The sequence below is a fragment of the Aegilops tauschii genome, chromosome 7, assembly GCF_002575655.3.
Source record: "Aegilops tauschii subsp. strangulata cultivar AL8/78 chromosome 7, Aet v6.0, whole genome shotgun sequence".
NCBI lineage: Eukaryota > Viridiplantae > Streptophyta > Magnoliopsida > Poales > Poaceae > Aegilops > Aegilops tauschii.
Window position 1 is genome coordinate 569,050,362 of NC_053041.3, and position 13,495 is coordinate 569,063,856.

Here is a 13,495-nt window from a genome sequence, read left to right on the forward strand (position 1 = left end):
GGTGCTGAAATGCCGCTCTCCATTAGAAGCACTCATGCACCATATTTCAATTCCCTGAAATTTTGAGTTGAGGAATTTAAAGCACCAAAATTAAATAAAAAGGGCCAAGAACGCTAGAAATCTCATTCAATTTTTCCAAGATGGCCTTATACAATGTTTGGAAATTTTATCAAGGCCTAGATTCCAAACCAAAATTTATGAACATTTTTAAGGAATTATTTTGGCCTTTGAATATAAATCAATAACTATTTGCATTTGGAAGTATATTCATAATATATGGAATATATTTCCAAAAAACTCTGAAATAAGCTCTTAAGAAAAGTTGCCTCTGAGCCCAGCCATAAAAATATGATTGGCCCCAGCCCAGCTAACACCCAGCTGAACAAGCTCAAAATGCAGCCCAATTACAGTCGTAAACTCTCTAAATTGGCAAAGTGGTACGTGGATATACTTCTCACTATGAGAGGAGTGGATAGAACTTGTATCAGGTACAAATAAATCCTTCTCGTGCAAATCACAGCATTGGCTGTAGACAGACGGTGTTTTGTACTTCCTCCATAACAAAATGTAAGACATTTTTATGCCCTATGCAAAATAAAATAAAAAATCTTACATTTTGGTACAGAGAGAGTACATGGCTGTCCGGCTGTCCCAGACAGGGAGACAAAATGGCAGCGACTATGCTTCTTGACCGCGCCAGAGCATGTCACATGAGGTAAAACTGCTGATTTGCAAAGGGGGGAGAATGCAGGAAAACCGATCTGATTTGAGGGTGAAGACCGATTTACAAGACAGGAGCACACAGAAAAAAATCTGGTTTGAGGATGGATGGTTGCACCAAGTACTTCCCCAGTGATGATTTGTCTACACTGGTAGTGACAGGTCCTACTGAGATGGGAATCAATTGGATGTATCCAAACATAAGGATCCTGCACACGATAGAGAAACATCCGTCAGACAAGGCATCCAACTTACAAAAAAAGAAGTTCAAATAGTGGTATTTTGTTTTGAATCCTTAGGAGCCCAAAAATAGCCCCGTAAAAAAATAACTTAGAAATTAGTTCAAATCTGAACTAAAGGCATTTTAAGACAGTTCAAAATTTTGCATGCCCAAGCCACTATGCCTACTCTAGTGCATGTTTTTGCCACCATCGGCCAAACTAAGGCAACCAAAACGTTGGCCAATATTTTGGCTAGTCACGTTTTTGGTAGGCTTCACTTTGGCTCAAACCAAACACACCCTACATCCTTATAGTTTCCAAACAAATACCTCTCCAAACAGCACATGCACCCCTACAGAAGCAAGAGAAAAACCCAGAGACACGAAAATGAAATAAAATGCAATATGCAGGGTAAATCCCCTGTCTGATAGACCATGCACCCTTCATCGAAAACAATTACAAAAAGATAATCCCCTCTGCAAAGCACCGCATATGCTTAGGAACAAGAGACACATACATATGACATGCACAGAAGAAACCCCTTCCTCGCCACATGAACAAAGTTCAAGGTCATGGTCAAGGCTCTGTATCTATCTGATGATAGCTAAGTCAATATCCTATTGTGCCGCATGGATATATTCTCGGCGCAGTTATACAACATGTAAAAATAACTGAAATAGAAAATAAAATTAATAGGATGAACAAAAAATGTAATTTTAACAATAGCCAGTTGACAAAAGAAGGGTCTAGATATGAAAATAGCACTATGTTATAAGTAGTTAGTCATCATTGTAACCTTCATTAATCAATCAGTCTTCTTCTGGATCTTCTGGGCGCTGTAAAAAGGTAAGATCAAATGAGCACGGGGGCTTCTCTGGAGCAAATGACAAACGAGAGTATATAATTCTCATTGTTCCAATCACAGGTACAACCAAGAAGTTCATTATACAGCAATGTAACATCCGCTGTGAGGCCGAATTATCGGCTGGGCCAATTAACTTTTAGGCATTTTTTAGAGCAAAACTGGCCCATTCCCTCCCTACTTTTCAATTTGCAAGTTTAGGGCCTTCCAGATTGGCTGAATAATCACCAAAACATCAAGGCAACAATTTTCCTTTTTGCTATGTAGCCTAGGATTGCATATTTAGACACTTGTACATTGCATGCTCCTGTATAGCCTAGGATATATAGATATGGCCCTAATTAATCTCCCGATAAATGGCTTAGCGATAAATTCAGTTAAATGGCTGATTTGCCGATTAATCCCTACTCAGCACCCGACCGATATGGTACCTGTTACCGATATCCTGAACATTGGTTCTAGGATCGAAAGATGATATGTCTATGTAAATATGAGTAATCCAATGGCTATTTAAACATCAAAGAAAAAAATTCAACCATGTTTTACTGAATTTGGTAGCAGATTCGAAGCACAAGCTAGCAAGTAACTTATCATAGTACTCCCTCCTTTCCGGTTTATTTGGCTCATCTTGCAAATCACATCAACCAAGGAGGACCTACTTAAGTGCTAAACAACATATTTGATACTACATGCATGGCCCTCTCACTCCTTCATGCATTGGTTTATTCTAAGCTGGGAACGGGAATTTGATAGAATTTAATGTGGACATAGCTATATTTGCATGTTTCCAAGACAATGAGCCTTACAAATGATAGCTTTCTGGTTTTTGAGATAGGCCATGTGCCCCTCTAAACCGGAAAGGCGGTAGTAGTACTTCTTTTAGACTACAGTTAGCTACAAAATATGTGGGTTGTCCAAGAAAGCAAGGTATGACAGAACCCAAAAGCTCCAAAAGACAAACGAAATCAACTAGTTCAGTTACTAAGAATGTCATACCGGTAGGAAGTCCCAATCTTCCTCTCTCATATCAAATTTTTCAGTAGTTTCTTCATCAAGCAGTAACTGAACCAAAACAAATAATATAATATATAAATTGCCATTAGATATCATGTAAAAATCATCTGTTGAAAAACTCACAGTATGCATTCCAGTGTACTCATCATAGTCATGTACAACTGCTGGGACATACCTGAAAGGCAGAATGTTGAAAGACAAGGGGTTAAACCGGGCTGGCAACTGAAAACAACAGATAAAAGGACATCTAACGTCATCCAGCAGATATGAAGTTGTGAAGGCATTACATTTTATCTCGTCGATCCCATAAACGGATGATCTCCCCAATACAATTATCTGAGGTTGTCTTTCTTTTCTTTATGTCGTGCTGATCTTGCGAGCTTCCTGAGTTGCCATTGTGAAGAACAAATGAGTTGAACGACTTAGACGTGCCAACCATTTTTCTGCAGTTTGAAGACCCACAATGACAATCTTGATCTGCTCCAAACTGGACAAATCTGTATATAAGGACATAGATTAGAAACAGGAATAGTTTTGTGTACACCATGCGATAAAGCAAGGTGGGCGAAACAAAAAATAATAATGAAAAAAGAATTATAAACCCAGGAAACTGAATGGCCATACTTATAGTCATAGGTCAGCTCCTCCCCTCTCTCTATGTCACAAAGAGCAAAAATTCCAACTCTGGTCTGTCCATCCACAGTCCTGAAAATAATGTGATATCCGTAGCAAGTATCAGGGTCATCAGCATGGATATAGAATAAGCAGTACAATATAACTAACCATTTCTGCATCTCTGTGTTTGTTCACAACTATGATTGATAAACCTGGACTTGTTCCCCTTGTTTGTCGCATCAATGACCATATTGCTACTGACCTCACAAAGATAGAAGTTAGTGTAACGTTGTCTCTTCATTTTCCATAGTCTTTCCTCACAAGTTCTGTCATCAATAACTACAATATTGATGCAAGATATATGTATATTAGTTTGATCGCCCAATATACAATGTGAGTAACCATCATAATATATAATACTTGCATTTGTCTGCATTTCATTTACTTGCTCAAAATAGATTTCTACAAACCCATACCTTCTCCAACATATTCTATAACAAATTCTCCTTTCTTTATTTCGTCCTCGGCTATCAATCCAAAGCCGCATTTCTCTGTCTAGAATAATATAACAGTCTTTTAGGGAACTGTTGGAAAGTGAAAAATAATACATACCAATTAAAGGTTTTATGAAACAATTAAATTTATACACCACTTCACCTGAAATCTAGAGAACGGTCATTAAATAAAAATGTTTGGTTATACGTCAAAAAAACATCAAACATGAAACAACTTGCTTAGATTCTCTGTGGACTTATTAACACATAAGAGCAAACTTTCCTCCTCGCATTTATTTTTGCCAATTGTGAAGTATTCGATGTTGAAGTATTGATTGTACTGTGCATGAAGAATGAAGATACTGCCTCACAAGATAAAGAAAGTTTCATATAGGGATTTGCGATGGTTTAAGGTACAGGATCAGTTGCGCACAAAACGTGACTATATGTTGGATATTTTGCTAACATGCAGATATAAGGGCCAGCTCAAATATGAAGTACAGGGACAAGTAATGTTCCTAAGATATCTCTGAATTATATATAGTTCCAGAAAGAAATACAAAATAACTTGCAAGTAGGGAAAAACATTATATGTAACGTAACATCATAAGGAAAAACAATACCAGACAACACGGTAGCATAAATTGACCTAGGAGCCACAGTGCAATACTGACTATAGAAACAAATGTCTTCAACGGTAAAATCATCAGAGTACATATAACCAAGAAAATGACGCAAATTTTGTTAAGTTGGTCCTGGTGGACAAGGCAAATATAGCACAAGTTATCTGCACAGATTCGACATGTATGTATAGGATATAGCTAAATATGATAGGTCAAGAATATTTTCCTCTGTTTGTATCCCCTAAGGTGTTCATAAACACAAATTAGGTTGCATACGGACAGGTAACTGTTAGCTGCACAGACTAACATTACAACCCACCAGAATCAAGAACCTGCGGTGAAAAATATTGGAAGTCAGAGGAGGCCATAGCCACTGTTGGAGTTGCCGACAGCAGCAGGTTTTGGGAGAGGAGAATAGCAGCGGCCAGCAGGCACCTGTGGCGTGAATAGGCCTTGCTGTGGTGGATTTGCGCTGCCAGCATCATTGCAGCAGTAACATGGGACAAAAAGGATGTCCGGACGAGTCAAGGACACACAAACTTGATGTCAAGAAAACTGAGGCGGCCTGGCATTGGGTTGAACCACAGGGGGAAGGACGAGGGCTGGTGCGCGGCAGCCGGCGGCGTGGCGCCGTCCTTGCGACGGGAGCAGCGGTGGTGAAGGCAGGAGGCGGCTAGGGTTTAGGTCTCCCGGCTCCCTAAGGGAAGCCGAGCAAATTATGATTGCTTCTTGCTTGATTAGATTGATACGTCTCCTCTCCTTATATAGGGAGGTTTACTTGACTCCTAAGCAAACGATCCTAATACGATAAGATAATTGGGCTAAGCCCCTAATTAAGATACTTGGGCCATAACCCACTGGGCTAAGCCCCTATGCCGGTCATAACACTTCTCCCCGCCTGCACAAACAGCTCGTCCTCGAGCTGTAAGGTGGGGAAGCGCTTGCTGAACTCCTCGAGGTGATCAACCAGCGTCAAACACCTTCGCGACAGCTGGGGCGGCAAGGTCGGCGGCGATGGCGTCCTCCGGAATGTAGTCTGCAACCTCCAGGTAGAAGAGTCGTGGGCAGGCGTGGCCGGGCGTGTAGGGCTCGTCGCAGTTGAAGCACAACCCTTGGCGGCGACGCTTGAGTAGCTCGGCCGAGGTGAGCCGGCGGAACGGGCGCGCCGCGGTCGCGGCGAGGGGTGCCGCGGCAGCCTGAACAGGCCGACCCGGAGCGGGATCTGGCCTTGGTAGCGACCCAGTGGCCCGGGACGGTGACTCCTGCTGGACGGCCACCGCGCGGCGCTCGAACGCGCGGGCGTAGTACATGGCCGTCTGGATATCTTGGGGTCCCTGAAGCTCCACGTCCACACGGATGTGATCCGGGAGTCCCCCGACAAAGAGGTCGGCCCGCTGCTGCGCCGTCACGCCCGACGCGTGGCATGTCAGGGCCTGGAAACGGTCGGCGAAGTCCTGAACCGTGGAGGTGAAGGGAAGGCGGCCTAGCTCCGCCAGGCGGCTCCGGCGGATCGGGGGCCCAAAACAAAGGAGGCAGAGCTCGCGGAAGCGCTCCCAAGGGGGCATGCTGCCCTCGTCCTGCTCGAGGGCGTAGTACCAGGTCTGGGCTGCACCGCGGAGGTGGTAGGATGCCAGCCAAGTGCGCTCCGACGCGAGCGTGCACTGTCCACGGAAAAACTGCTCACACTAGTTGAGCCAGTTAAGCGGGTCCTCCGTGCCGTCATAAGTGGCGAAGTTGATCTTGGCGAACCGTGGCGGCATCTGGGTCGGCGCGCCATGGCCGACCGGCTCGGCAGTGCGGAGCAGTGATGATGACGGCGCCTGGTCAACGGTGGGGAGACCGTCATAGGCCCCCGCGGAGCCGGACGAGGCCCCAGACTGCAGCGTGGGTACCGGTGGGTCCCCGGCCTCCGTGTAAACTGGTAGTGGCGACGTCCCGGTTAGCCAAGCCGGGATCTGGGACGGTGACGGCGGAAACCGGACCTGCTGGATCGGGAGGCCTCCCGGTGTGGACTGGCCTAGTCCGGAGCTAGGCGGCGGTGGTGGGAGCTGGACCGGCGGGGGCGGCGCGGCTGGGGCCGGCGCGGGCCAGTGCGGCCACTGCGGCGCTGGGGCGCGCGCGGATGGCGCCACGAGAACCGGCGCGGGCCACTGCGGCCAGGACGGCACTGGGGCGGGCGGCGGCTGGAACGACGGATGGGCCCCGGCAATCGCCGCGGGTACCGAGTACCAGGGCAGGTGCCGCAGCGGCGGAGGCGGCCCGCTGGGTTGCCCCGCCTGGAACGGCGGCAGCGGTGGCCCGCCCATTGCAGGCGCGCCCTGGGACGGCCACGGCAGCGCGGGGTGGCCGTAGGCGGCGGTAGTCGCAGCCAGCGGAGGTGCGGGCGGCCCGGCCAGGTACAGATGGATGCCCTGGACGGCCGTCACGAGATCCCGCAAGATGCTGGTGACTTCTTCCGGCGTGAAAACGGCGGTTGTCGGCGCAGCGGAGGTGACCGGGGCCGGCGGCGTGGGGGAACTGGCGGTGGTGACGGTGACCGGGGCCGGCGGCGGTGGGGAACCAGCGGTGGTCAGCGGTGCGGTGGTGATGATTGGCAGCGGCGGCGTTGGCGTTGACGAAGACATGATCGAGCCCGAGTCTCTGGATACCAAATTGGTAGGAGCTAGGGCCCTACCGGATCTAGGGCGTAGGTTGTAGGGGAAGGAGGGGGAAGGACGAGGGCTGGTGCGCGGCGGCCGGCGGCGTGGCGCCGTCCTTCCGACGGGAGCAGCGGTGGCGAAGGCAGGAGGCGGCTAGGGTTTAGGTCTCCCGGCTCCCTAAGGGAAGCCGAGCAAATTATGATTGCTTCTTGCTTGATTAGATTGATACATCTCCTCTCCTTATATAGAGAGGTTTACTTGACTCCTAAGCAAACGATCCTAATACGATAAGATAATTGGGCTAAGCCCCCAATTAAGATACTTGGGCCATAACCCACTGGGCTAAGCCCCTATGCCGGTAACAGAAGGCGAAGCAATGCCAAAGCAAACTTAACATGTCATGAATAGCTGTCTGGGGGTGTAAAATTAGTGTGGCACTGTGGCCACCGGTATTTAGCTCATTAAATAAGCGGAATGAGTGAATTGAATAGCTCCAAGAGCAGATGATACTGTTACGATATGGAATATTGCTAGCTACGGCATGTACAATGGGGTTGTTCGTCGTGATATTTAACAAAGCACAGGAGGAGAAGGAAACAAACTTGTTTCACTCCAGGGAAAGCTAAGAGAAGGCTAATTGTTCTTAAGAATACGGTCTCTAACATTGTATTAATGTTTTATAGCAGTTCTAACAAATAGAGGGCAGGCCTGGCGCAGTGGTGAAGTTCTCCCCACTTGTGCCAAGAGGTCCTTGGTTCGAACCAACCTCTCTGCATTGCACTTTGCAGGGATAAGACTAGGTTCCTATAATCCCTCCCCAGACCCCACCTTGTGTGGGAGCTTCTATGCACTGGGTCTGTCCTTTTAGCCGTTCTAACAAGTCTTAGTGGAAGGTTAAAAGTTCGCATCCAGAGAGTAAACCAGGAATAATATGGCAAGTTTGGTTAGCCCATCTGTTAGTCTCACATTGTTGACAATTGTACCAACAGTATTATAGTATGTCACAAACTGTGTGACCTACCACCATCCCCTGTGTGCCGTGGCTCTGTTAGTCTCACATTATTGACAATTGTACCAACAATATCATTTGTCATGAACTGGGTGACCTGCCACCATCTCCTGTGGGCCGTGGCAAGACACCACTCTGAGGTAATTGCTGGGCATTGACGAATTAGGCTCTTGATACAGTATAGTTGTTCTGCACAGCCAGTACTCTGTTACTAAAAAAACTCTACAAGATCTCCACCCTGATCACTGAAACTAAATAAGTCCAGAATATTTAGGAAAATTTAGCTAGTATTTTTAATCCGCAGCCAGTTACTCACATTATTACATTCATACCTATGTTTTCCTCGCATGTTTTCTGTTCAAGTTTTACACTGCTCCAACGCAAACCTCATTTTGTTCATTTTTATCTATGCAGAATTTAGTTGTCGGTAGACCCAACCCTGTGTGTTTCTATGAAGTTGATGGTAGAGATCCTTGCTGGGCTTTTGATAGTGAGAAGTTTGTAGATTGGTTTCAGGGCTGTATACTTTACATCATTAAAGGTTAGAGAAGCTGGAAGAATATTCTTAAAGATTATGGCACCTCTAATCTTATAAAATAAGCAACCCATAGTCCCTTACGATACAACACAGAAACTAGAACACATTCTATTCAAGGCCCGTGCAATAAAAATGATTATATTCAGATATTACATCATAGCACCATATATAGCAATGGCAGTGTTCCTCCTCACTTTCCCTCTTAAATGGCCAGTTCTTCCAAACTCACTAATTATGAGAACTTGAATTGGTCGTACCTTAATCAATTCTGTTTTGAACAAAGGTCGGAGCTGGAATGATTTATTGGCACACTTGTTCTCACATTTACAGTTTGATGAACAACAAGAGAACAGCATCCTGCACCAATAAAATAGTGGTTCAGAATTGTCCTTTCCAGACAATACTGAATTTTACAAGTACATTAATCAAATAGCTAAGAACAATTCGTATGTTCTCTTCATGTTTCTTACAGAGTACGGAGCAATTATATTATGCACAAATGTGTGTGCGTGCCTGCAAACACAACGGGGAGGGAGGGAGAGAGAGAGAGTACCCGCATTGGCAATCTTTTCCACAAGTAACTGATGATTCAGAAGAAAGGGAGCAGGAACAAAAAATGCCATCATCTTCAACCCGCTTCTTAGTAAGATAAATATCTTAGTAGAATTAAGGACATCAATAATGTGAAAAAAATGATTATCATTTGCAGATTAAAAGTTCACATCATGAGACTGCAAATGAGCAATGAAAACTTGATATTCCTACTCATGGGGGGGGGGGGGGGGGGGGGGAGGGTGAGAACCACAACACATTAAGCCATTTTGAAATGCATCCTCGTAAGAAAATTAGTACAAAATGTAAAAACATTTATTTCCCCATACCATGTTGCTTTCTACATCAAAGACTAGCATCAGATTTCCTCACATGTTACATTACAGTTTTAGGTGCATCACAAATCCAAACTGTCAAGTGAAATACATTGAAAGGTATGATGAATCATACTTCACAACATAGCAGAACATGAAAACTTCAACCCGACATTTTACTAAATTAAATCATGCAATGGTGCACATGATTGCTGCTCTAAGAACTTGAGAAGTAAATAGGCTTCAAGAAATGATAGGCAAGGATACTCCGCTTAATTGGTATGTAGTAGCCCAGCTTCCATTCTTTCAACGCAGATGGCAGATCAAAATCTACAAAATCTGCAGGATCTTTCAGCGCCTTAGTCAATTCATCAAACACATGCTCAGGTCCCTGCACAACAAATATATTGATAATAATATCACTAGAATTTCTCTCTTTGAATTTGTTCAACTTGAATCTTAAAGGCTTGCAGATTTTTCAAATCTGACAGTTTGTGGCGACTGTTTAAGCATTATAGTAACCATGACCGACCACCCTATCCTACTTGCTCTTCCTATCAGGCCCCGACAGATCCACGCAAAGGAGCAATCCTTCCCTGCCCGGCGATCTTCCCTAGCCATGGCGATCAGTTCCTTTTCCTCTACTCTTATAGGTACGCTGCTTCCTTGCACAGCTTCGCTGAAGAATTTGGGCGCCCACCGAGTCTGTTACTAGGCCAAACTGTAAGCAAAGTTCCCTATCTGTGTAGATTGGTGAATGGGTAGATTGTAAATAAGATAAATTGGTGGACTGTAGAATGTGAGTCCACTTTTAAACAGTTTTTTTTCACACAGTTTACTGTGCCAATCATATTTACAGTAGAATTTTCTTGATTCTAGCTTATGTTCAGTCTAACATAAACATAGAGTAAAATCCACCATGTGAGGGGTTGACCATGCCACTTGGTTATTTGCTCACTAGCAAGGGTGAAACCGAAACGGATTCGGGTGGATAATGCTCATACCGTATCCTATTCCTTTTTTTTTCTCGGATACGGAAGTGGTACGAATGCGGTGCGGATGTGGAAACAAATACAGAATATATCGGAAACATAAATGGTATTGGTACGATAACAGAGTGGTGGCGGACCGGAAGAGGACAAAAATGTTCGGACAATACAAGAAAAACAAGTACACAACATCTCAACAGGACAACACAATTAATAAGTCTTAAGTAACAGAGTACTTCAGCACCTTGCAGCTCTAAGTCCAAGTGCACATGCTAATAAAAGGTTACTGCCAGGAACGATATAACAAGCATCGCCACATATCAAAAACAAGAAAAGAGCAGACAGCAGCCCAGCACCACCGATTAGACGTAGAACACCATACAACTGAAGCTAGACTAGCTAATTGGACACTGCAGAAATGCATAGTGTCTTTGTTATGGCATGGCATTTGCTAAGTATCATTACCAAGTGATACATGGTTAAGACCATCAATTAGAATAAACATCCAACCAAGATAGCTAAGTAATATACTGCTAGTTGCTTGTTATCAGGTCAATTCCCAGTTGATATGTTCAGTGAATAAACAGAGTTCCTACTTGAGATGCTACACCAGTTCATGCTACAGCAATGAATTCAGAGTTCCTAGTTGCAACTAGCAAGTAACAGAAATGGCACGGCATAGAGAACGAACCATGTCCCAAATCTGGAGCTTGATGAGCTTGTTGTCGATGGTAAAATGAGATCGGCGGGCGACGACAGTACGAGAGGGGCGGCGGTAGCAGCGAAGTGGAAAGGTAAGCGGGCGGGCGCCGTCGAGCTCGTGCGGGGGCACCGGGGCAGAAGCCGGTGAAGTGATGACGGCGACCGGCAGGCGGCTGTGCCGGGGCGGCGGAGGGGACCGGGGAGCGGCAGAGGAGCGAGGTGAGCGCCGCCGCCAAGCGCAGCGACGGGCAGAGGAGGAGCCGAGGAGGGGTGGTCGCGTGGACAGTGCGTTTATTTTTTTTCTAAGTCTATGTTTAGGTTTTGGGTCGGGCCGTTTTCGGGCTGGGCCTTTTTGGGTTCGGACCTTATGCAAAATAGACTAAAGATTTAACTCACAAATTAAATTAAAAACATGTCATATTCATTCATGTAAAAAAATAGGCATTTCAGGTAAATATTTACTGTATGTTCTTCATATGGCGCATTAATTAGTGATTCAAAAATAGAAAATAAATATCATTACATAACACGCAACAATGTAAATTTATATTTTTAATTCGACATATCGCATGAAGTTGTAGGTAAAATCTCCATTGAAAAAGATGATGGCAAAATATTTTGACGGTTGTCGTTATTGTTTGTTGCACTTGTTCCGTTGGTTGCTTTTTTTCCTTCTTTTGTACTCTCACCGTTCCAAAATACTTGTCGTGGTTTTAGTTTAAATTTGAAAGGGGGGGGGGGGTAATAATTTGGTCATGTGCATCTTTGATGTCTTGAGTAGCTCTTGAGATCGTATTGGTGCAGAGACCGGGTGTAGTTGGTATCTTCTCAATATTAATATATTTCCTTTTATCTAAAATAATAATGTATCTACATTTGTCCTTTGATGCTCATAGCTGAACACATACACACACGCTTTATTGTTATAGAAAAAAGCATTTTAATCTTGAAATCCACCGCTCTATGTGTCCTTTAAACAATTAAGATGTCTTGTTAGCTATTTTCGTTCTTCCAACATGCACTACCAAACATTGATAGAATCCATCTTCATTTGCTTGTTTCCTCATAAGAAACTACATGTGTGCACACGTGCAATTGCAATTGTATGGTCACACATCAATATTTTGACCTAAAGCTTGTTAATGTCCCTTGAAGAATTTTTATAATAACTCAAAATCTGCTTCGAAGAGGAGATGGTTGTATGCCAGCAATGCGGTAGTTGAAGGAAATATGCCCTAGAGGCAATAATAAAGTTGTTATTTTATTTCCTTATATCATGATAAATGTTTATTATTCATGCTAGAATTGTATTAACCGGAAACTTGATACATGTGTGAATACATAGACAAAACAAAGTGTCCCTAGTATGCCTCTACTTGACTAGCTCGTTAATCAAAGATGGTTAAGTTTCCTAACCATAGACATGTGTTGTCATTTGATGAACGGGATCACATCATTAGGAGAATGATGTGATGGACAAGACCCATCCGTTAGCTTAGCATGTTGATCGTTCAGTTTTTATTGCTATTGTTTTCTTCATGACTTATACATGTTCCTCTGACTATGAGATTATGCAACTCCCGAATACCGGAGGAACACCTTGTGTGCTATCAAACGTCACAACATAACTGGGTGACTATAAAGATGCTCTACAGGTGTCTCCAAAGGTGTTTGTTGAGTTGGCATAGATCGAGATTAGGATTTGTCACTCCGTGTATCGGAGAGGTATCTCTGGGCCCTCTCGGTAATGCACATCACTATAAGCCTTGCAAGCATTGTGACTAATGAGTTAGTTGCGGTATGATGCATTACGGAACGAGTAAAGAGACTTGCCGGTAACGAGATTGAACAAGGTATGATGATACCGACGATCGAATCTCGGGCAAGTAACATACCGATGACAAAGGGAACAACGTATGTTGTTATGCGGTTTGACCGATAAAGATCTTCGTAGAATATGTAGGAGCCAATATGAGCATCCAGGTTCCGCTATTGGTTATTGACCGGAAATGTGTCTTGGTCATGTCTACATAGTTCTCGAACCCGTAGGGTCCGCACGCTTAACGTTCGATGACGATTTGTATTATGAGTTATGTGTTTTTGGTGACCGATGTTTGTTCGGAGTCCCGGATGAGATCACAGACATGACGAGGAGTCTCAAAATGGTCTAGAGGTAAAGATTCATATATACGACGATGGTATT

General features: G+C 44.4%; 1 pseudogene; it reads right to left on the reverse strand.

Moving 5' to 3' along the window:
* Nucleotides 1-267: 267 nt before the first annotated feature.
* Nucleotides 268-11,540, reverse strand: LOC109747272 (histone-lysine N-methyltransferase ASHH3-like; annotated as a pseudogene).
* Nucleotides 11,541-13,495: the final 1,955 nt, after the last annotated feature.